Source organism: Rhynchophorus ferrugineus, unplaced genomic scaffold (genome assembly GCF_030347505.1).
Source record: "Rhynchophorus ferrugineus isolate W39M unplaced genomic scaffold, kcgeb_rfMv2 rfM6, whole genome shotgun sequence".
NCBI lineage: Eukaryota > Metazoa > Arthropoda > Insecta > Coleoptera > Curculionidae > Rhynchophorus > Rhynchophorus ferrugineus.
The window spans coordinates 2,511,704-2,535,215 of NW_027472585.1; the positions used below are offsets into that span (position 1 = coordinate 2,511,704).

Sequence of the window (23,512 nt, forward strand, 5' to 3'; positions counted from 1 at the left end):
TAATTGAAAAATAATACTAGCAACAGAAGTGATGTATCGACAACTCAAAACATGTTATTTGTATCGTTCAAAGGCAGAAAAAAGCTAGAAAGATGTGATTAAATCTTGAAAGACGAAAACCAGTAGATATAGCCTTAATACTGAGTACCTTTAACTATGTCTAAGATGTTTCATAAACTTAATATGAGGGTAAATAACAATAGCATGAAAAAAAGTGTCTAACACATGATATAAGATAGAAGAAAATGGACTTCTAACACTACTAAACTGATCATATGTTGGCAGAAACTCAAACAAAAATATTAATTGAATACAGGTCTTCAAAAATAGCAATCTAACCACATCAAAGTTCCATTACAAAAAGATAATATTATAAAACATCTTATTTCTTCTACATGTTGATTAATTCTTTTTCCATAGATCAGGGGCAACCACTGAACTACTGATTGTGCGGTTGAACAATGTCATTTTATCAAGTTTTTACAACCAAGTATGTATATGTTATGACGAGAAAGAGTTTCAAACGTTTCAAACAATACTTATGCATTGAGAATGTATCACCCAAGGGTTGTTATAGAAACAAACTAGATGATCAGGTAGTTAGTTCACAATAACAAAGGTTGCTTCACTTAAAATGTTATAATTCACAAACTAATGATCCGACAGAAAAAAAAACAGACAACATGAATGTTACACGCCTATGATATTATTTTATAGCCAGAAGAACACTGGCAATTATATAAATTTAAAGATATTTATCATTTGTAGTAGTGCCCTACTCGGCAGTTCATTTCGCATATCGCACTTACCGAAACTCGTCATATTGGTCAATGTTTTCATATTGTTAATTCAATTAATTTCAATAAATCAATTAATTCAATTATTACTTTTAATACTTTACATGCACATTGTGTACTACTAATTTTCTCGGTTAAGTCATAAAGAGTTATACAAACTAATCCAAGAATAATGTAAACACAAAAATAACAACAAAATACAACTCAAAATAATACTCTAATAAACAACAACGCGCGGATAATAGCCACTGAAATGATAGGTAGAAATACAGGAAAATATGGCAATACTTGAAAATGCACAAGAATATGGAAAGATGACTGTATCCTCGAAATGATATACTGTTAAAAGATACGAACGAATAAAAACAAAGACAATCCAGTATACCATAAACCGTAAACAATCTACTTTTTGCAGTTATGTCATTCGATTTCAAGACATCTAAAAGTCGAAGCCGCAGCAGGCTCTACCGCCATTACTCGATCCCTTTATACGCACGGGAAGATCCATAAAATTTCGGAAACGCATTTGGGTCTCCTTTCGTCGCATATTTTCCTTTCCTTTTTTCCCGCCATCGGTGTCGACAGCACAAACGATTCTACAAACTGCTCTTATAAAAAGGTTTTTTTCCTGCGGAATTGATGGAGAACGGGCGTGGCCCTGATACTAAAACAAAACACTGTACATTCCCTTCGTGGGGGGTGTGAGAAGAACGAATCCTCAGAGAGAGCCAAAAGCGTTCGGAAAGTTTTTTCTTATCGTCTTCGTAGGAACTACGTAGTTTCTTTTGTTTGCGAAAAAATCGCGTTAATTTGTCAACATTCGCCATCACGGCTATTAGTCTGTTTCTTTATACTATCGTATCCAAGACGAGACTTTTTATTCTCTTATGGATACGTTATAACATTAATCCATAGAGAAATAGAGATTTAACTTTGTAGGAAATTTTTGGGAGACGTTTCCCGACGTGTTGGACGTGTAGATTTCGCTACCTTTAACATATGACTTGTTTAAATCGCTATGTTAAGAGCCGCGGCGGAATCTGATTGGTGCCATTCGTTCTATGGTTTGTTTGTTTATTTTTAACGCTATTTTCAATTTACGTTATATAGAGAACAGTGTAGTTAGTTTTTTATAACTTTTATAGATTAAATTATTATTTTATTTAATTAGTATATACAAATCAGTAGTTGAAATGCATTCTCGTTCTGAAAAGTATTGTGTGCCCGGGTGCCCAGATAGTGATGAAAAGCATCATCGTTTTCCGTTAAGAAAAACCTGGCGACATTTAACAAATGGGTAGAAAACAGTAACAATTCTAAACTGAAACTAAAAATTTAACCCAACAAACATGAAACAGATTTATGATTGTTACCACGTGTGTCATAGACATTTCTGTGATAGATTTAAACTTTTCTTTAAGTACTTACGAACAATTTAATGATGATGAAAATAATACCATGAGCCCCGAATATGTACAAATGTATGAAGGTGGATCAAAATCAAAATTATATAGAAGGTAATTTGAAGGAGTCACATTTCTGTTCATAATTATTACCATTAATTTCTAAACTGTCTTACTATATTAGTAGTGCCTATTGTCATCCTTCCAGGCCAACAGCTAAGGTGTTCAAAGCAAGTGTCATCGACATTTTAAGAAACTCCAGAAAGAGTTGGAATGGTAAAGTTTGTATTAATACAGTCAATCACCCCATTTCTGCACATTCTTACCGTTAATTACTTGACTCTATAACTTCAGTTCCAGATGTTCATATAAGTCCAAATAAAGTTTTACGTTGTACCGTAGTGTACATCTCAGGTACATTTCTTTAGTAAAACTTTTGAAAAAAGAAATTAATTGTTATATTCGATTACATACAATTATAAATAAATCACCAAACCCACAAATTGACTGATTTTATAGAGGCAAGAAAATATCTCCAACCCAGGCTGCAACAAAATTGTTTTATTATACTGTCAGTAGGTCTTTGAGCTATCTCTTTAATTTTATTCAGCGAAATGTAAAAAGAGTAAATTTAAAACCCTTCAATTGTACATTCCATAATAATCTTTCAGATGAAATAATATTAGTAGTAGCAAGGTGCACTATATACTTTTGAATAAAACTGATGAACAGAATATTAAAAGGGAACGACTCAAAGTTTGCTTTCAGCATAAGAAAACAAAAAAACAGAACTCAGAGAGATCCTATTAAATTGATGGCAGTAAACAGTGTATATGAAAAAGGAAAAAGATGGAACAGATAATTTTGATTTGCAATGCAAATATTTATATTTTAGATATATTCATTTTTCTATTATATTTATGGTTTATAGATAAATTTACCACGACTCAATATGAATAGAAAAATTCAAAATTTCCTACCGTCCAGCAAGCAAAAATAGCCTTCGAGCACATAAAAATGTCAATATAATAAGAAACCGAATAAAGTTCATTTGAAAGTCAATCCAATTAGGCTGTAAACTAACAAAATAACTTAACAGTCTCAAACTACATCGTATCCGTCAGGGTATGAAAAAAGTTTTTATCTCTGTTAGCTATCGTTTTCCCAAAAGGCCGACAATTTACTTAATCTACTTTGCAATTATAAACAGCCAAGTGCTAACACTCAGCAGCGTACAAACTTTCCCGTATATTGTTTATATTTAGAAAATGCTACAACTAAATCGATGATTAAAGTCTAAAAATACTGGCAACTATGTGTACCTTTAATTGGTTTAGTAACATAAGTAATAAGTTGGTTATGTGTAGCGACTGTCCTTGTACTGTTCTAGTACTTACTACTAGGTATTTCGAAAAACCATCAATATTTTACAAACAAAAATTAAAGATATTTCCTAAACATTATAAAAACCTTTTAATTAATTTTAATAAACCTCTAAAATAGGTACTTAATTTTAAAGGTTCGGTATATTTATGATACTTAATTTTTAAAAAAAATTAACATATCGATATATTTTTGTCGATATCGATATTTTTTTATGGTTGATGCAAAACACTCGATTTTTCTTACTACAGGACTATCACTTACATCGAGACCTTCAGATACCGACTGTTATTCAGGAAATCGAAAGAAAGGCCAGGCAATACCCCATTATCATGTCAATATCGATGTAATACAACTCTTAGATAATACCAGAACCGGACACGGACTGAAAACAATCAAACCAATTGATCTTGTGTACTGTAGTATAGTGAGGTGAATTGAATGGAAAGACAGCAACGTTAACACACAGACAATATACCAGATACTAAGATAGAGCCGATGGGCCCTCCTAGATATGTACCGACATTTAAATTATTGTAAGCCGGCTTAGTAACCAATGGTTAAAGACGGACGGTTCTCCTAATGTTGCGATAGTCGCGGGTTCGAATCCAACTAGGGCATGGGTGTACTTTATGTTTGTAGTTGTAATTGTAAATGTCTTTATAGGCAACAGTGGAAAATCCGACTAGGAGTCACTACTACCCAGTCACGCCAGTAACCAGGTTTTGTAAGACCGGATGTCTTCTGGAATGGTCCCTAAGTTGGTCACTGGCCAGTCGCATTCAGTCATTTTTTACTTGAATAATTTGAATTCAAATGATAGGGTAGCAACAAAAAGGTTCTACTTGCTCTGCTACAAATAGTCTCGATTCATGAAAAAAAATCTTAGGCGAGTTTCAATAAATGGGTACTTGGTCACTAGATCATGACATTTTTAGGATTATTTGAGAAATTAAGTCAAACATATAATCATAATACGGAATCAAAGAATACAGACGTTATTTGTAAAACTAAGTCGTATAGACAACAACAACTATGACACCAAAAAACTTACTTAGCAAATATTTCCGTGCATTTAAATGTCAAAAATAAAAATAGTTTAATATTTAATGAATTTAATGCGAATTTAAATATATTAAATTGTTTATTTACTTGGTAACGTTAAAAGATATTTAATTGTTTAGATAAACACTAAATTATAACAACATTCTAAACGCCGGCTTGGTTGGCGCAGTGGTAGAGGCAACAGGACGGTCTTCCTGCTGTTGTGATAGTTGCAGGTTAGAATACTACCGCGGCATCGTCGTAAATTTATGTTTGTGATTGTTTAACATTTGTAATGTTCCTTAGACAAGAGTGCAAAATCCGACAAGGAAAATGATCCCAGTCACGCCAGTAACCAGGCTGGGTAAAACCGGATATCTTCTGTTCTATCTTCGTTCTAAGTCGGTCACTCGCCAGTCGGTAGGCTTAATACCGAGGACCTTGGTTCGGACTGGACCCACGTTAAACAGTAGGTCCAGTCCAGATAAACCCTCATAGATAAAAAGGAGACCTTACAATATATAAAAAAAGCTAATGGAAAGTCAAATTGTAAGTTCGTATGCAACGACTAGTAACAGTTTAATATATAAATAAAACAAAAAAAAAGAAATAACAAACAAAAATTATTACACTAATTAATATTTAAAATTAATGATAACAAAAACCAATGCAAACATCCTTTTTAATTAATTTAGAAGTAATTTATGATCTTAAGCGATTAATTTCAATTTTTTCAGTTGGCTAATCAATCTAAATAGTGACGTGGACCGTGAAAAGTCGACACCGGCACTGGGAATTTTTTTAAAAAAGAAGAAGAGTTTTAATTAATGGAACAGAGGCAGGAAGTCTCGCCACTTTTTCTCCCCGCAGATGCCGAGCGGTATAAATTTGAAAAAGTATTTTCGTTAATATTATACAGGATCCTTATGGAAATTTAATTTGAAGACAAAAAGAGAATCCTTGTCGGGAAAAATCCAATTTTTGGTGGGGAGGGGGGCGTATGAAGGGACAAAAAAGGAACGCCAGAGAATATGGGAAATGTGAATATCCCATTTGGCTTAAACGAATGTTTGGTCTACACACGCCTTTCAAGGTCGCTAACCGTGATATAAAAAGTATTTTTACAATTATGAATCATATTTTATAACATTAATTTTATTAAATTATTGTGGTATCTATTATTATATTATTACCGCATTTTCTAATTATTAAGATGTTAATTTCCACTAACTTACAATTTGTTTATACAGTGACTTAAATCTAGGTACCTGCACCTATCTAGGAAGACTCATTGGCCCTTACTTGGTCTTTAATTAAACAAATTAAAATAAAATTATTTTTAATAAAAAACTTCAAAATATAAATAAGGAACGCAGATTTAATTATTTATATTTGGAGCAGTCGTGTGAGTGTAAGTTTACGTTAATTGTAGAATTCTTTCGGTTGTATAGTTAACGGGTCTAATTTATTAAAAGGATTATGGCTTGATACAAAATTCAGCAGCAAAGTTCAACAGCGACGACTCCCATCGGCTCGTTGTTGAATGTTTCGGATAACGGGGGTTCACGTACCGAGGCTAGACGAAACGTGTCAGAAATTAGAAGAACCGAAATCGTGGATTTTCGGAAACGCACATGTTTTATCAGCGTGAGAAGTACCTAGCTGGAAAAGTGTTCACCCCGTTATTCTCCGCGAGTCGGGGTACAGAAAAGGGTTTCTTGGACCAGCCTTGTCCACTACCACCAAGAATCCGAGGGAGGAGCTTCAGCGATAAAACAATGTGCATCAACAACGAGAAGGCCAGAATTTGCATCGACAATAAAGAAAGTATTTTTGCATCGAAAACGAGGGAATGAGTTGAAATGTGAAGAACAAAGTATTGTTGAAAGTGTTGCTGAGAATTGAGAAGAATAATAAAGTATTGAACTGATTGAAAAAGGTATTGAATTGAACTGATTGAAGAAAGTATTGAATTAATTGAAGAATGTATCGAATTGATCGAAAAAAGTAATTGAGTTGAATTGTGTGAAGAAAGTATTGAGTTGATTTGGTTGAAGAAAGAATTGAAATGAGCATTGATTGACGAAAACATTGAAATAAGAATTGCTGTCATACTGTTAGAAGAATTGAGAGCAGTATGGTTAGAAGAATTGAAGAGAGTAATGTTAACTGCATCCAACAACAACCAGTAGAATTCCTGTCTATCATTATCAGTAAGTATATTCGATCTGAATCATAATCCTGTTCCCATAACGTATTAATTAATATATTTAAATGTATATATATATATATATATATATATATATATATATATGTATGTACACAGGAGCTTCAGCGATAAAACACTGTGCATCAACAACGAGAGGGCCAGAATTTGCATCGACAATAAAGAAAGTATTTTTGCATCGAAAACGAGGGAATGAGTTGAAATGTGAAGAACAAAGTATTGTTGAAAGTGTTGCTGAGAATTGAGAAGAATAATGAATTGAACTGATTGAAGAAAGTATTGAATTAATTGAAGAATGTATTGAATTGATCGAAAAAAGTAATTGAGTTGACTTGGTTGAAGAAAGAATTGAAATGAGCATTGATTGACAAAAACATTGAAATAAGAATTGTTGTCATACTGTTAGAAGAATTGAAGAGAGTAATGTTAACCGCATCCAATAACAACCAGTAGAATTCCTGTCTATATTAACCAAACTAGACTCGTTATCAGTAATTCGATCAGTACATTCGATCTGAATCATAATCTTTTTCGCATAACGTATTAATTAATATATTTAAATGTATACATACAAACCTTATCTACTACACGTATTTTATATTCTGCTATATACACACAATTTAAGTTAATACCTACATAAATCTATTTTTTTCTGTCTACAATATTATATTAACTACTACCAACTGATCAATTTGAAGTCTGTGCCAATCAATTTAGATGACGTGACTTCGCCGTTCTATTGAACAGACTACGTATCTGTACGCTTCCAACTGAATTAAATAATGAAAATAATTTTATAAAGAAATATTCGAAATCGATCATTCCCGGTCCCGACGACTTTACCCGGAAAGTTTTCCCTCCAGTTTCGTTGGTTACATCTTCCGAATTGCGATGGTCCTCGTCTGTTTGGATACCATTTAGATCCGAAACACTTTCCGACTCCCCATCTCAACCATTATCGTATCCAACGTCTCCTCTTCCCGTTCGTTGCTCGATCGATAAACGAAGAAAACTTTTCCGGGTAGTTGTTTTGATTCTTGGCCGAAACACTATTTCAATTTTTTATCGGATAGAATTCGAGTTGACAGAAATAAATGTGACGGAATTAACAACAAACAAATGGAAGTAATAGCCCAGAGATATGGGAGAAACAATCGAAAAGGAAATGAAAAATGTTTTATTCATACAGAAGATAGATTAATATTAAAAGACAAAGAGAAACAGTTCTTAGATGAACAACATTCTTTATCTCTTAAATGTCCTAAGTTATTAACAACTATCTAGTAATATTTCCTTCATATTGTTTCTAAGGACTAAATCTAATATTTCTAACATAAACCTATAACAGATCAATTTATAACAGATCAATTGAAATTATCTGAACTAACACATAGATGCCGCTACTAGAATTAAATCCATATGTTTTTTAGTTAGCCATAACCCTCAAAAGATGCGTGTATAAATTTGACGGCTGTCGGATCATTAGTTTATGAATTATAGCATTTTGAGTGAAGCAACTTTTGTTATTATGAAAAAATGGATAAAAAGGAATTTCTCGTGTTCATAAAATATTGCTTTTTCAAGGCATGATGCCGAGTTTCCGGACACTGCCCCAGGAAAATCAACCATCAAGGATTGGTGTGCTAAGTTTAGACGTGGTGAAATGAGCACCGAAGACGGCGAACGCAATGGATGCTCAAAAGAGGTTGTCACCGACGAAAACATTTAAAAAATCCACAAAATTATTTTGAATGACCCAAAACAGAAGTTGAATGAAACAGCAGACACTCTGATAGATAGAAGATAGAAGATATCAACTGAATGCGTACATGATATCATTCAAGAAGATTTGGGTATGAGAAAGTTCTGTGCAAAGTGGGTGCCGCGCGAGCTCATTTTTGACCAAAAACAAGGAAGCGTTGATGATTCAGAGCAGTGTTTGAAGATCAAATGTAATAAACCCGAGTTTTTGCGTCGATATGTAACAATTGATGAAACATGGCTCCATCATTTCACACCGAAGTCTTATCGACAGTCATCCGAGTGGACTGCACACGATGAACCCGCTCCAAAGCGTGGAGAAACGCAACAGTCGGCTGGCAAGGGTATAGCGTCTGTATTTTGGGATGCGCATAGAATAATTTTCATTGACTACCTTGAAACAGGAAGGACCACCAACAGCGACTATTACGCGAAAAAACAGTCGCATTTGAAGAAAAAGAAAGTGCTGCTTCACCAAAACAAAGCACCGTGTCACAAGTCAGTGAAAACGATGGGCATTCATGAATTGGGCTTTGAATTGCTTCCTCATCCACCGTACTGGAAACGACCACGTATCAAGGAAGAGTTGAAAGCACTTGGGGACATATTATAGCGCCCGCCATACTCTCCAGGCCTTGCTTCATTCGTCTATCAACTTCTTTTATCAATGGGACACGCGCTTGCAGAGCAGCACTTCGCCAGTTTCGAAGAAGTTAGAATATGGGTCAATGAATGGTTTTGCTCAAAAGACACAGTTTTTTTGGGATGGCGTCCATCAATTGCCTGAAAGATACTTTGAATAAATAAATTTTTCTATTTTCTTGAAAACTACGTTTTTTTCCGAAAAATAAACTGGTAATATCTCAATAATAAGAGGAAGGAAAGACATCGACCGCTGCAAATAACGAAATGCCGGTATGATAATGCCTTTGACAGACAACCCGCAAAAATACATCGGGATCGAGCGCCGTTCTAACGGACGACCGCTGGGCCCAATGATATAACCAGCGGTATTGCCTGGGGTCTTATTTTTTACGAAAATTGCGAGGTTCAAAGCCTCGGGGGCTCGTTGTTCCTAGTTGAATCGGTCAACGTCCCCTACCCTATGAGATAAGGCCCTCCCATAGACGTCTCGCATGAAAAAAGGAACTGGAAAGAGGAATTATATTAACATTATCTCGCTACATTGGGTCCAATTGGAAGGAGACGTCTGAGATTTAGATTGGATCGATTTCACAATATTTGCATGTCATTTTATTCACAAAATACAGACACATACATTTAAAAAAAATCACTGTTTCAATCTAAAATTGATATCGTCAATTGGGCCGATTTTCAAAATTCTTTTTGAGCACTAACTGTAGGATATAAGACCTCGTAGAAATATTGTAGACAAGTGCTTCTATGGCGTAATGGTTAAAGGGTTTAACTCAAAACGAGGGTCGCGGGTTCGATTCCCAGTGGGTACAATAAATTTTTGTTGTTGTTTAGTTAGAATATTTGTTAAATTACCAAAACTGGGTAGCGGACCCCGGGGACTGAATCGCTAATATATTCAATCGTTGATTCTCTATTCCTATTATTGGATGACCTGAATCTTTACATGGCCTGCCCATTTTAATATTATATAAAATAACTGCGTAATTTATTGAACAAATAAAAGAGGAATTAAAAGAGAAAAATAAAAAAAATTTAACAAAAAAATTGAACCGACATCAAAACATAAATTAGGAACCCACTAAAATTATCAAATAATCAAACTTAGAAACACATTAATGTAACTCTTTATTTTATGAATATATCTAGAAAAGCAATTCTGGAAAAAGTCTACGTTTCAAGACTGCAAAATAGTATAACCCCAGATTTTAAAAATTGTATAGTTAACAGATTAATTGAAAAGTCCCCGGCCTACCATAGTAAAAGAGAATTTTTTGGTAAAATTAGTTTATTTTATCGAACATAATTCCCTTCAATACACTGATACACTTCGATACCATTTTTGTAGTACGATTTGTCCTTTGCTTCAAAATGGGCCTCAGTTCCGACGACCATCTCTTCATTCGACGAAATTTTTTTCCCAGCGAGTATTCTTTTGAGAGCTGAGAACAGGAAATAGTCGCTGGGGGCCAGATCTGGAGAATATGGTGAATGAGAAACCAATTCGAAGCCCAATTCATGGATTTCTGACACGGTGTATTGTCTTGGTGAAGCAGCACTTTCTTTTTCTTCAAATGCGGCCGTTTTTCGACAATAACATCCTTCAAAGGGTCCAAAAACGCTATTAATAGTGGCTGTTGATGGTCCTTCCTTTTTCAAGGTAATAAATGAAAATCATTTCATGCGCATCCCAACACAGACACCATAACCTTGCCAGTCGACTGTTGCATTTTATTACGCTTCGGAGTTCGGAGTGCTCATAGTATGCAATGGATTTCAGAGTGAAATGACTGAGCCATGTTTCATCCATTGTCACATATCGACGCAAAAACTTGGGTTTATTTCGCTTGATCATCTTCAAACATTGCTCCGAATGATCAACTCGTCGTTGTTTTTGGTCAAAAGTGAGCTCGCGCGGCACCCACTTTGCACAGAGCTTTCTCATACACAAATATTCGTGAACAATATGATGTACACGTTCAGTTGATATCTTTAGAGTGTCTGCAATTTCATTCCCTTTCAATGTACGGTCTTTTAAAATCGTTTTGTGGATTTTTTCATGTTTTCGTCGGTAATGACCTCTTTTGGCCGTCGACTGCGTTCACCGTCTTCGGTGCTTATTTCACCACGTCTAAACGTAGCATACCAATGCTTGATGGTTGATTTTCCTGGGGCATTGTCCGGAAACTCGGCATCAAGCCAAGTTTTTGCTTCAACTGTATTTTTTCCCTTCAAAAAGCAATATTTTATCACGCGAAATTCATTTTTATCAATTTTTTTCACAAAATAACAAAAGTTGCTTCACTCAAAATGTTACAATTCACAAACTAATGATCCGACAGCTGTCAAATTTATACAGGCATCTTTTGAAGGTTAGGGCTAACTAAAAAACATATGGATTTAATTCTAGTAGCGCCATCTATGTGTCGGGCCGGGGACTTTTCAATTGACTTGTCATATATTCAAACTAAAACAAATTTTTCTCTTACATAGATAGTGCCCTTAATGGAAACGTCCCACTATTATTTTAAACCTAAACCAACAAATTCGTTTCCTTATGTCACATCGAAAATTCTCAACATAAAACAAACATTTGATCTAAAAACATAATTATCCGAATAACATGCGGAGCCAGCAATCAAAACAAGACGATTTAAAGGTTATATACATCTATCTGGGTTCGGAATAATGGGAGGCAGAAATAATGATAATTGCTTGAAGAAACAGCAGAAAAAGTATATTGGACCCGACCGATGTTCTAACGAATGACCGCAGAGCACTAAGGAAATAACTAATCGAATATCTTGGTTTTATTTTTGTTTTATAGAAAAACATTCTGGTATACGTCAATATTGGTAATCAGAAACGGCCTACCACAGATTTTTTTAAGCATCCATTAAAATATAATAAAATAACATGGATGCTGGGTAACGTGAATTATAGGAGTTCTTACATTAAGTAGTAACTATAAGAAAAAATAAAAATTCATGTTTTTGAAAAAATTTCGAAATATATAGGCTTACAAAATATCGATATATCAGATATATATATATATATATATATATATATATATATATATATATATATATATATATATATATATATATATATATATATTATGCGGTGCTACGTACGCCTTGGCCGTCGTCTTCGATCAAATATCCTCCTCGTGTGGGAATACTGACCCAAAACGAGACGACGCCTCCCATTCTCCTTACGCGAAATCAATAATCCAGTCAAAAACCGGATAATGGAAGAAATGGAAGATGGAAAGGCGGCCGGTTCTTGTCTCTGTTCCTTTCGGAATGTCTAATTTGCTTTATTATTTCCTTTGCCTTCCATGTTTTTTCATGTTTAGGCCTCGGGCTACACTTACCATTAGTCAAACTCCAAAATTACATCTTGGCCTGTTTTCGCTTTCTTGTATTTTCGGTCGTTACTATTTCTGTCGTTTCCATATTTCTGATTACAAGTTGACTTTTATCTGCCCTAAGTATACTGCGAATTAATATATATATATATATATATATATATATATATATATATATATATATATATATATATATATATATATATATATATGATTTTCTTTAATAAGCTAGATGACTGTACTAAAATATTATAAATATATAAAGAATTATATATAAAGAAATATATAAAGAATTAGAAGTACCAAATTCTTTTCGAAGATTCTAATGTGGGGTGAACAATTGCTGACTCCAACATTTAACTTACAACCATATTTTTTGCTTTCCGACGTGTTGTGTGAAGGAAGTGACCTGTGTATATACAGATTATGCAGAAGATTATAAAAGATTTCATATATAAACAAATTTCCTTAAAATTATATACAGAAATAAAAAAACGGCTTGGTTGGCGCAGTGGAAAATGCGAAAGGATGGTGTGTTTAACATTTGTAATTGTCTTTAGGTAAGAGCGCAAAAATCGACAAGAAAATTGATCCCAGTCACGCCGGTAACCAGGCTGGGTAAGACCGGATGTCTTTTGAGATGGTTTCTTAGTTGGTCACTCGCCAATCGGTAGACTTAATGTAGTTAAAATAGTGCATTATAACCTAACCTCTTTATATATTTCAAACATTGCGACTAATTATGTCGAGGGCATCCGAACTATCTTGAACCATAGAAGAAAGAAATATTGCCCTTTGGCGTATAAATCATAAACAACAAAAGCGTCTTTACATATAAAGAAACAACAACAAGCTCGACAAATTTCATATCTACGAGTTATTTACAGATGAGAGTTATGGAAGCAGGTATCCTTTTAGGTTAATATTATGTTATGTTAATAAACCACGGTCCTCGGCATTAAACGAGTGACAAACTTAGAAATCATCCCAAAAAACATCCGGTCTTACCCAGCCGGGTTACTAGCGTGACTGGGGCCATTTTCCTTGTCGCATTTTCACTCTTGCCTAGGACAATCACAAATATAAAATAATCACAAAGATAAATTTACTATGGCCCAGTAGGAGGAGGGTCTGTCGAGGAGGGAGGACCGTCCTATCGCCCTTTACCACTGCGCAAACCTAGCCGGCCAAAATATATTGTATTTGTTCTAATAATTTATTTATATACTTAGATTACTTTTTTTGTTTATTTTATTCCTTTTATTGCAACGAAATGTGTTACACGATATATAATTTCAACTATTCTGCATTATTTATCACTACATAGTATAAAACAAAGTCGCCTTTTCTGTCCCTATATCCCTATATGCGCTTAAATCTTTAAAACTACGCAACGGATTTTGATGCGGTTTTTTTCAATAGATGGAGTGATTCAAGAGGAAGGTTTATATGTATAATACATGCATAATATACTAAGGCAACATTGCTAATTTTAGAGGTTTCTAACGTGATGTCGTAAATTAACCTATTTTTTTAGGCTTATTTAGCAATTAGCAAAAACGCTGCCTAACCCTACGAGTTAGATCAAATTAATGTACTACAGTATTGTACACCATAAAAAGGTCTACAAAAAAGTCCGCGATGGTATATGTTTATCTTTTAGGGATAACCCACATTAACCATTTTTATTGTTTACTTTTTACGTGAGAAAATGGTTTATTTACGAAGCTATTTTAAGCAATACGGCATTAATCCTTATCGAATTAAGTACCTTAAATACAGTGTGCAATTAATATAGATCAATATGGTTCCTTACAGCATGTAAATTAAACAAATATTTTCGGAGATATTACAAATTTAAAATTTGCGTTTAAAAATGTGTAATGTAATAAAAATTGTATGAATTTAGATATTCCAAAGATAGCAGGAAATCTTCATAGTAAGTATAGGGGAAGAGGAATTGTTTTACTCCAAATTTAATGCGTGCAGGCCAAGGGCAGTAATGAATGAACCAAAAATACTGGATCGATTTTAATCATGTTTTCATTGAGTGACATAGGCATATATATTTTATGCCCGTGCAAAGTCGGAGCGGGCCGCTATGTTTTTATATACAACGTTCATATTTTTTCTGTAGTATATTTAATTTAGTATCAGCATTGCACCCGTGCGAAGCCGGGGCGGGTCGCTAGTTATTTATATAAACTGAAAGAAGTAATAGATCATAAAGCTTCAAATCTTATGTTAACAATTTATTTGGCACTTTCCACTAACTACATCCTATACCTACACTATCCTAAAAAGTCATGACATTTTATTTTAACATGTACTTTTTGGTAATCTCTTGAAATGCCTGCAAAATCAAACAAACTATACAAATATGAGCAATTTTCCATTATTGCCTTTAGTAGAGTCATCAAACAAATCCTGTTTTCAGGTTATTTAACATAAATATCCCGCTGTTCCAAAGCAATTTATAAAATTAGTGCTACAAATATTAGAATAATTTATTAACAATTCACACCTTATACACTTATTTACATTCATCTGTGAAAGACGTCAAGCTGGTTTCCAATTAATGCGCATGAGCAGGCCATAGGCCGTTCGATTCTGACTGTCGTCTGAACCCTGTGGCCGAGATCCGGTTGTACGTTTTCCTTTTTACCCGCGTCCAATTTTTATCGATGGGAGGTTTTAAGGCGTCCCGATGCGATAGTATTTTGTCGTAAATAACCCAATAAAAGACGGAAGGAATGAGGTTATAAAAATAAAATTAATTTCATCGAGTCTCTGGAAAATTCCGTTTTCCGGTAGTTAGATAAAAAAAAGACAGTTCTGCAATACAAGTACGAGAATTTTTATTACGACTACTATAAATGGTCGTGTTTTTTCAGTCCCAACTAATTTAATAAAACCAATTTATATTTGTTCAATTATTTATCGTCATATATCAGTATTCTATTGACCCAATATACTGAATATATATATATATATATATATATATATATATATATATATATATATATATATATATATATATATATATATATATATATGGTGGGAAACTATAGAATAAGAGAACTTACCGATCTATTAAAAAGAAATATTGAAATTGTTCATTCGGTACATCGCTGTATCAGAATATCGATATATCTTACGTTTTCATTTGTTTTTCGAGAGATAACTGATTGTATAATTCAAGAATAAATAAATATATATATATATATATATATATATATATATATATATATATTAAAAAGAAATACTGAAATTGTTCATTCGGTACATCGCTGTATCAAAATATCGATATTTTTCTCCACGGCTGACATCCCTAGGTCACACTCAAGCCTGCAGCAGGCTATCTATCTTACGTTTTCCACCAAAAAATCCAGACGACTAGGATGTTGTTTTTCGAGAGATAACTGATTTTATAATGCAAGAATTTGTAGCACTAGCGAATGCGAAGGAAGTACATGAGCGGTAGTAGTTAATTCTCATAAACATTACAATTATATCAATCTAATATACGAAATATGACGACAATCATTAAAAATTGAGACATTTTGATAAATTTCCCTATTTGGATGTGTGGCTCCGTCGTGGTCATTCCATGCCTATATGGCATCAGTTGAACAAAAAATTTAGGAAAATATACAATTTATAAATCATAAATAACGAGAGGAAATGTATCACAATAAGCATCCAACGAACACCTATCCATTCTTATAGTTACAACTCTGCCTGCTATCTTATAATGTTAGAAATCATCCCTGAAGACATCCGGCCTTACCAAGCCTGGATACTGACGTGACTGGGATCATTTCCTTTAAATTCTAAGAAAAGTTCTTAAGAACATAATATATTAAGAAAGGATTACCTGTAGTCTATTTGATTATATCACTTTAATTCTCTACGATTCTATCTTCGACTTAGCTCTATGATAAATTTATGAAGTTTATAAAAACAGTGAGTACTTTTTCAATATAAACATAATTCAAAACAATCATTTCAGAGGAAATTGTTAGTGCAGATGGCATATACAACCACATCATTCATCAATATGTAGAACTCTTCATATACGTTGGGAAACATCGGATATAAATGGTGTAAATATAACCCACGAAGAGGTCTAATGGATCTTACTGGCATTATTATTAAAACAATACAATTTGTAAAAAATTATAAAAGCATATAATAAAATCAAGGGAGACTTTTAAGTGTTGTCCTCTTAAGTGAAACGGCGACTACTATTGAGAAATGAACCATACTATGTCTGAGCTTTGGTTTAAAAATCAGATGTTAAAGAACTCGGAGAAACTAACAGTTATTATTATGGATAATTTACCCCTACACTGGTGGAAATAATCCAACAAGTGCATCAACAAAGTCTGTAATTTAGGAAATGCCTACACTACATGAATTAATATTTCAAGAAGCCAGACTAAAAAGAGGAGAAACAAAGGAGAAATACTGTGATATCAGAATGACTTGACAACTAAACATGGCAACGAAAGAAACGAAAAGTAAACGTAAAAAGGCAAATTATACTCTGTAACGAAAAACCGAAAGTAAAACTAGATTTATTAGGACATCAGAGGATACCATTACATAAAAAACGTGCCTAGCACAGAGATAGTGTGAAAAATAGTTCAACGTAAATATAATAAAACTGTAACCTACAAACCTTTGTGGCTGTTTAATTAACTGTAGGTTAAGCCCTTTGATAATATATAAATTAGATGTACCATAATATTAAAATAAATTATATTCGATAACATTTTCTTAAAATTATTTTATTTAAATTCTAATCTATATTATATGTCAAAACTAATATGAACTAAAGCTCAAGTTAATTGTGACATTTTGGCGTCATAAATTTAGATGACGTGAGATCACTCGTTTATTGAACGAACTATATATATTCTCCATCATATATTTAAATATCAATTCTGATTTAAAATGGAAATTGTAACCAGGTGCGATCGTACTAAGACCGGGAAGACAGCGGAGAGAGCATTCCATGACCGTATCCGCAACGTGTGGAAGACGATCGCCGAATCGGCCTCCACATCGACCGTGACCGAATGCCGAGCGTGCCACCGCCCGCCATTGATCGGTCGCCGAGCGTTCTGCGGGTATCTGCGGCAGGGGAGTATCAGCAGCACGTCGCGACGCCAGCGAACCATCCCCGACGGGTCAGATGGAGGACGGCGTTCCCTACAAGCGCTGGATATATAACGGGACGATACAGCAACGAAAACAGATTATTCTTCCTTTCTGTTTCAGCACGCAGGCCCACTTTTAATGTTGACCGATGACAGAGGTGGGAGGGAGAACAATGAAACATCATTCAAGCTTTCTGAATTATTCGGGATATGTAAAGATATTTTTTTATATAGTTAATTATTCAATGCTTGAAATATTGTCAGACAACAAAAGAACACACCATCAGTTATGTAATGTAAAATTATATAATTTCTAAGGTCATATACAGTCTGTCCAAAGTGGCAGTCAACTCACGTCACCAAGATGTATAATGTATTGTCTACTGTTTTTGTGAATTCGTTTTAATATCAGACCATAGTATATATAATATGGACGATAATTTCAGCCTGCAGAAGTCGTTCATTTGTTAAATGTCTGCAAAACAGGAATGAAGTACTGGAGGCCCATTCTTACTAGGAATATTCATTAGATTGGTAAATATTAAGCAACTTATTGCAGGGGTTCTTATTGGAAATATTTTTATTATATTACAGCTGCACTGAATATTAGTATGGACATTATGATTAAAATCTATCAAAAAAAAAAAGAAAAATATATATTATATAATTTTGGATTCACAGGAAAGAAAGTACCTACATTCCTTGATGTTACTTCTATTCAAGAGTAACTTATGAAAGGTATAATAACGATGAAAGAAAGTATCTACATTTCTTGATGTTACTTCTATTCAAGAGTAACTTATGAAAGGTATAATAACGATGAGTAGTTTTTTTAATATAAACATAGGTTAATACAATTCCTTCAAATATAAATGTAGTACGAAAAGTATCCATAGAAACCTTAGGGATATGCAGCTCTTTGGGAGATAAGGGATACAAGTCATCACTTCAAACGCTGTTATAATAAAACACAGGATCTATAAATCTTTTTAAAAGCATATAATAGTAAAATTAAAGGAGATTTGTTATTTCAATAGTTGTACAGACATAGGTATTTCAAGATGGTATGTCATAGGTATTTCAAAAGAATGTAAAAACAACAAAAGTTCATGGAAAAGGGAACAAGTTAGAATAACATTCGATTAGGTTTTGTACATCATACTATTTTTTAATATTTCATAGCAGATATATTGTCCTTCATCCTAGAAACACCTGACAAGTGGAGTAATTTAGTCTTGAATATTCCATCTTAAACAGTGAAGTATTTCAAATCATTTATTTATTTATTCGATCAACAGAATCAAAAATGGAACAAGAACCAATTATATAGTACAAAAACAATACCTAATATGACTTACAACCATAAGTTTCAAAGAACATAAAGTACATATAGTACACCACCTAATAAGAAAAGCAAACGGCAATATAGCAATTTAAGGACCAATGATGCCACTTACATTAAACATACAATGACTAGCTTGGAACGGTTTTTGATATAAGACTTCTTAAAAGGCTGCTAGGCCAGAAATTAAAAAAAAATATACAACATTTTTCAAAATTTCAATTATATGCGAAGATATAGCAGTTTTAGTTATCTGAAGCTTTACTGAGTCTACTTATTTGTGATTTGATATGAGCCTTATCTATACATTCTTCTAGCCTACAAAGTAAAACCATAACAGTTGGTATTACAAAAAAATTGTAGATGTCTCGTTTTTTCGAACAACAATAAGTTCTTTTTGCCATAGCAGCACGTCTCTAGAGAGAATATAACCTTAATTATACCTATTGCTTTTTATTTTATTAAAAAAAAGACTATAGCACCCTCCCTAAAATATAACTACCTCCAAAAATTAATTTATTACCTATATAATATCTTATCTATTTTGCAATCATATCTCGGAGAAACAGTGTGGTACAAGTTGATAAGATTTATATATGGATCATCTTGATTGAAAACTTGAAACTTTGTATAATAACACACACTGAATTAACCATTTACAATACAAACAACGTATTATTATATTTTGTATTTATAGTCTGTTCAAAGTTATTTTCTACATACGTCATTTGAATTTGTGACACCAAAACGTCGCAATGTTGCCAAATCAACTCTAGGTTTTACACAATTCTAACCTAAATAAAATAACTTAACAAAAATGTTATCAAATATAATTTATTTTAACATTATAGTACATTTAAAAACTGCAGTTAATTATGCAGGCATAGGATAGTTTATAAGTTAAAACTCTAACCTCTTATCACTAATGCTTTCAAGAAATTTCCATACATCTGACAACCGGACGACTTTGACAGGTTCGATTATGTGTTCGAACTGATCAGACAGCATTCTGTCTCTTTTTAACTAGAATAAAATGAGAAGGAAAATATTGTCTGATTCGATAAAACGAATTTACAAATTGCGACAGGCAATACGCTAAACATATTGACGACGTATGTACAAAAAAACTTTGAATCATAAAAAAAATATTTCACTAAAATAAAAAAGTTTTAACCTAAACTCAAACTTAACTGACATCTAGACACATTTTATTACAAACATAAGAACTTATATTTGCTGGAGAAGTAGATAATTTACACAAATTTATTCTCAAAGTAATTTTATTGTCAATTACCGTAATGTCAAAGGTAGATGTTAAGCTTTTTCAGACGCACTCAATTCGAATTTCTCGTAGGGTATCCGACGTAGTTATATAACTACATCGTCGTGTCTCATTCCGTATTCTGTGCCTGTAATTTCTGGAACACATGCAGATCAAATTATCCACTAGGGCCCTTTTTTTCAGGCCTGCGTTGCTTTGTTTCCACGTTTTCCTTTGTTCTTGGTTTTTACATCATTTAGCCAAAAGGTTCGTATTTGAGTGACAATAGCAACCCTTCAAGTTTTCTCGTAAAGCTCCAAGACCAGACCAATCCGTATTTTTAGGAGGCTTATTGATTTTTTTATCATATATGACGTGTGAGTTTTTACTTGACATGATGGATTAATAAAATTGGTATTTTAAATGATTGTTTACTATAAAAAGGCATGTTTTGAGAATTGCAATTTATAAATTCGTTTCAGAATGGGACAATATTTTCCTTCTCATTTTATCGTAGTTAAAAAGAGACACAATGCTGTCTGATTAGTTCGAACACGTAAACGAATGAATCTATAAGTCATCCGGTTGTCAGACCTATGCAAAATTCTTGAGCAATAGTGATCAGAGGTTATAACTCTAACCTATTTAACCTATGTCTGTTCAAAGTTTTCGAATTATTATGGAATATAGCAAAGAATAACTACAATAGACATACAGGTCGAGAAAAATATACAAGGAACAACTATTTGGATATGTGGAAAGGATTTTCTACAATAAAACCGTTGACTTTGGATGAACTCCTTCAGACACACAGAATAAGAAACTGCCAAATGGTAGAATTGTGAAGCAATGTTAGATTGGAAATAAACAGCTTAATTATTGACTTCTGACTTCTGTTATACAGACTGAATAGTGGCGCAGAATGTGACAGTGAGCGAATGAAACTTTTTGCTTGTGATGTTATGATCCAATGCTGATAATTACCAAGACAGGGTGATGACAGTGGAAACAACTGAAGGTAAGTATATAATTAATATGGAATAACTATATAAAAGATGTACGTGCATAGATATGTAATTGTTCAGAATATATATGAACATTTGGATAAAATGTAATAACTTAGAAATCATCCCAGAAGACATCCGGTCTTACCCAGCCTGGATACTGGCGTGACTGTGATTATTTTCCTTCTCGGAGTTTACACTCCTGCCAAGGGTAATCACAAATATTAAACAATCACAAACAAACATTTACGACCATGCTGCAGCAGGATTCGAACCCACGACTATCGTAACAGTAGGAGGACCGCCCTGTCGTCTTTACCGCTGCACCAACCAAGCCAGCTTATTTTATTTAGACTAGAATTTTGTTATATGTCAAAGCCAAAATGAACTAAAACCCTGAGTTAATTGGGAACAACGGCAACATTGCGACTATATTGAGATGACGTGAGCTCACTGCTACTTTGGATAGATTATGGTCCGTTAATTTAGTTAGTTCCTAATAATAATAGCCCATATGAAATTCTGATAATTATTCTAAAAAATAATTATTAAAACATAATCATATTTACCAATGTTCAGAACAAAAATTCCTCGCAATTATACCAGAAAATTTCGTACCTGAAACAAAAAAAAACGACATTAATAAAGTAGAACTAAGCGGCAGCACAGCGACGAGAGAGACTTAACAACGTCGAAGAACAGTTTCGCAGGAAGTATTTTCGCGTGTATAAAGAGCGGCTACGGATTTTTCGCTTATGCAAATAAGTCGGCATATTAAAAAGCGGTTTGTGTAACAGGCTCAAATAAAATCCGAAACGCGAAATCGTCTGATTACGTTAGTCTCGGTTTGTAATTGTTATTAGCTTCTGGCTGTGGTTCATTTCGCAAATTTAATTCGGTTCGCAGGCCCGGAGATGATTTAACTACACTGGCCGAAATAATTCGACGGGAAATTGCCAGAGAAAAAAATACGCAGAATTTCTAATAACAAGAAAAAAATTATTATTTCTTGTAACGTTACTCAGTGTTGGAAACTATCGACTGAAAACATTTAAAACAGTCGATAGACTACTGAAGTTCAATGCACGCTGCAACTGTTTTTTCTATTCGTGATAACAGACGAAGATGTACGAAATCCGCGCGGTATTAAAATTGAGAAAGGAAAGGACGCAGCTAATTCACAAAATATTGAGAATTTCGAAGGGTATCTATGGGTAAATAATAATAATATATGGGCGCATATGAAACAGTGTTTTAATTTCTTCATTGGCAGATAGGTGGCTAGAAGTTTAAATTTGACATATTCAGAAGACTGTTTTAGAAGATAAGAAATCGTAAGGTACGTATGTATATATTTGATGAAAATAATCAAGAATGTACAGAAAGATATATAGAAACAGTTTCATTTATATACAAAGAATTTGTTGACAAAGCTTTTGTTGAAAGCGTCGAAAAGAGATTTGATGCATTTTTTTAAGAAACTTATAAACTTACGTGTTAAATATTATTAGTTTGTTAACTGTGTTTTTATGGTTCTTTTTTAGTTAAAATGATTTGTTTACATCTGAAAACATCTCAGGTGTTGCGTGCCAGGATGTAGTCCGTTTGAAATAGAATGCCAAGCTTTTTCCGAGGCATCCTGCTCTATGCCAGAAACGGCTTATAGCAATATATAATGAAAATCCGATGGGAACCTCTTGTGAGGTCTTAAATAAGACCAAAAGGGTTTGCAGTGTACGTTTTACACAGACTAAGTACAAACCGAAATGTGCAAGAAATTTGTTTTACAGGGATGCGGTTTCCAGTTGTTATTTAAATTGTGAGTCTTTTATAATGTTAACTATATGTAACTGATTTGAAAAATATAATATGCCTCTATTTTAGCTGTGGCATAGGAAAAGGAAAACATTGATCCAAATATGTCAGGAAACGTTATTCTGTTGAACAGTGAAGTTATTGAAGCCCGGCAGATTTAATTTGGCAAAGCCAAGGACTATTTTTTACTTTATTGTTAAATGATGTCTCGACTTTCTATTTAACTCACAGATTATGCACAAAACTTAACTTAACAAGCAATCTGTCCTATATTCTATATCTC

The 23,512-nt window shown here is 33.4% G+C and overlaps 1 protein-coding gene and 1 long non-coding RNA gene across 6 annotated transcripts in view; one reads left to right on the forward strand and one right to left on the reverse strand.

Annotated features, from left to right (window-relative positions):
• Positions 1–23,512, reverse strand: part of LOC143198754 (serine/threonine-protein phosphatase 2B catalytic subunit 3) — a 252,955-nt gene that overhangs the window by 166,624 nt on the left and 62,819 nt on the right. The window lies entirely within an intron of this gene.
• LOC143198760 (uncharacterized) lies at positions 15,923–19,346 on the forward strand. Its single transcript, XR_013006283.1, has 2 exons — positions 15,923–18,545; positions 18,616–19,346. It is a non-coding gene; the product is annotated as an uncharacterized LOC143198760 (long non-coding RNA).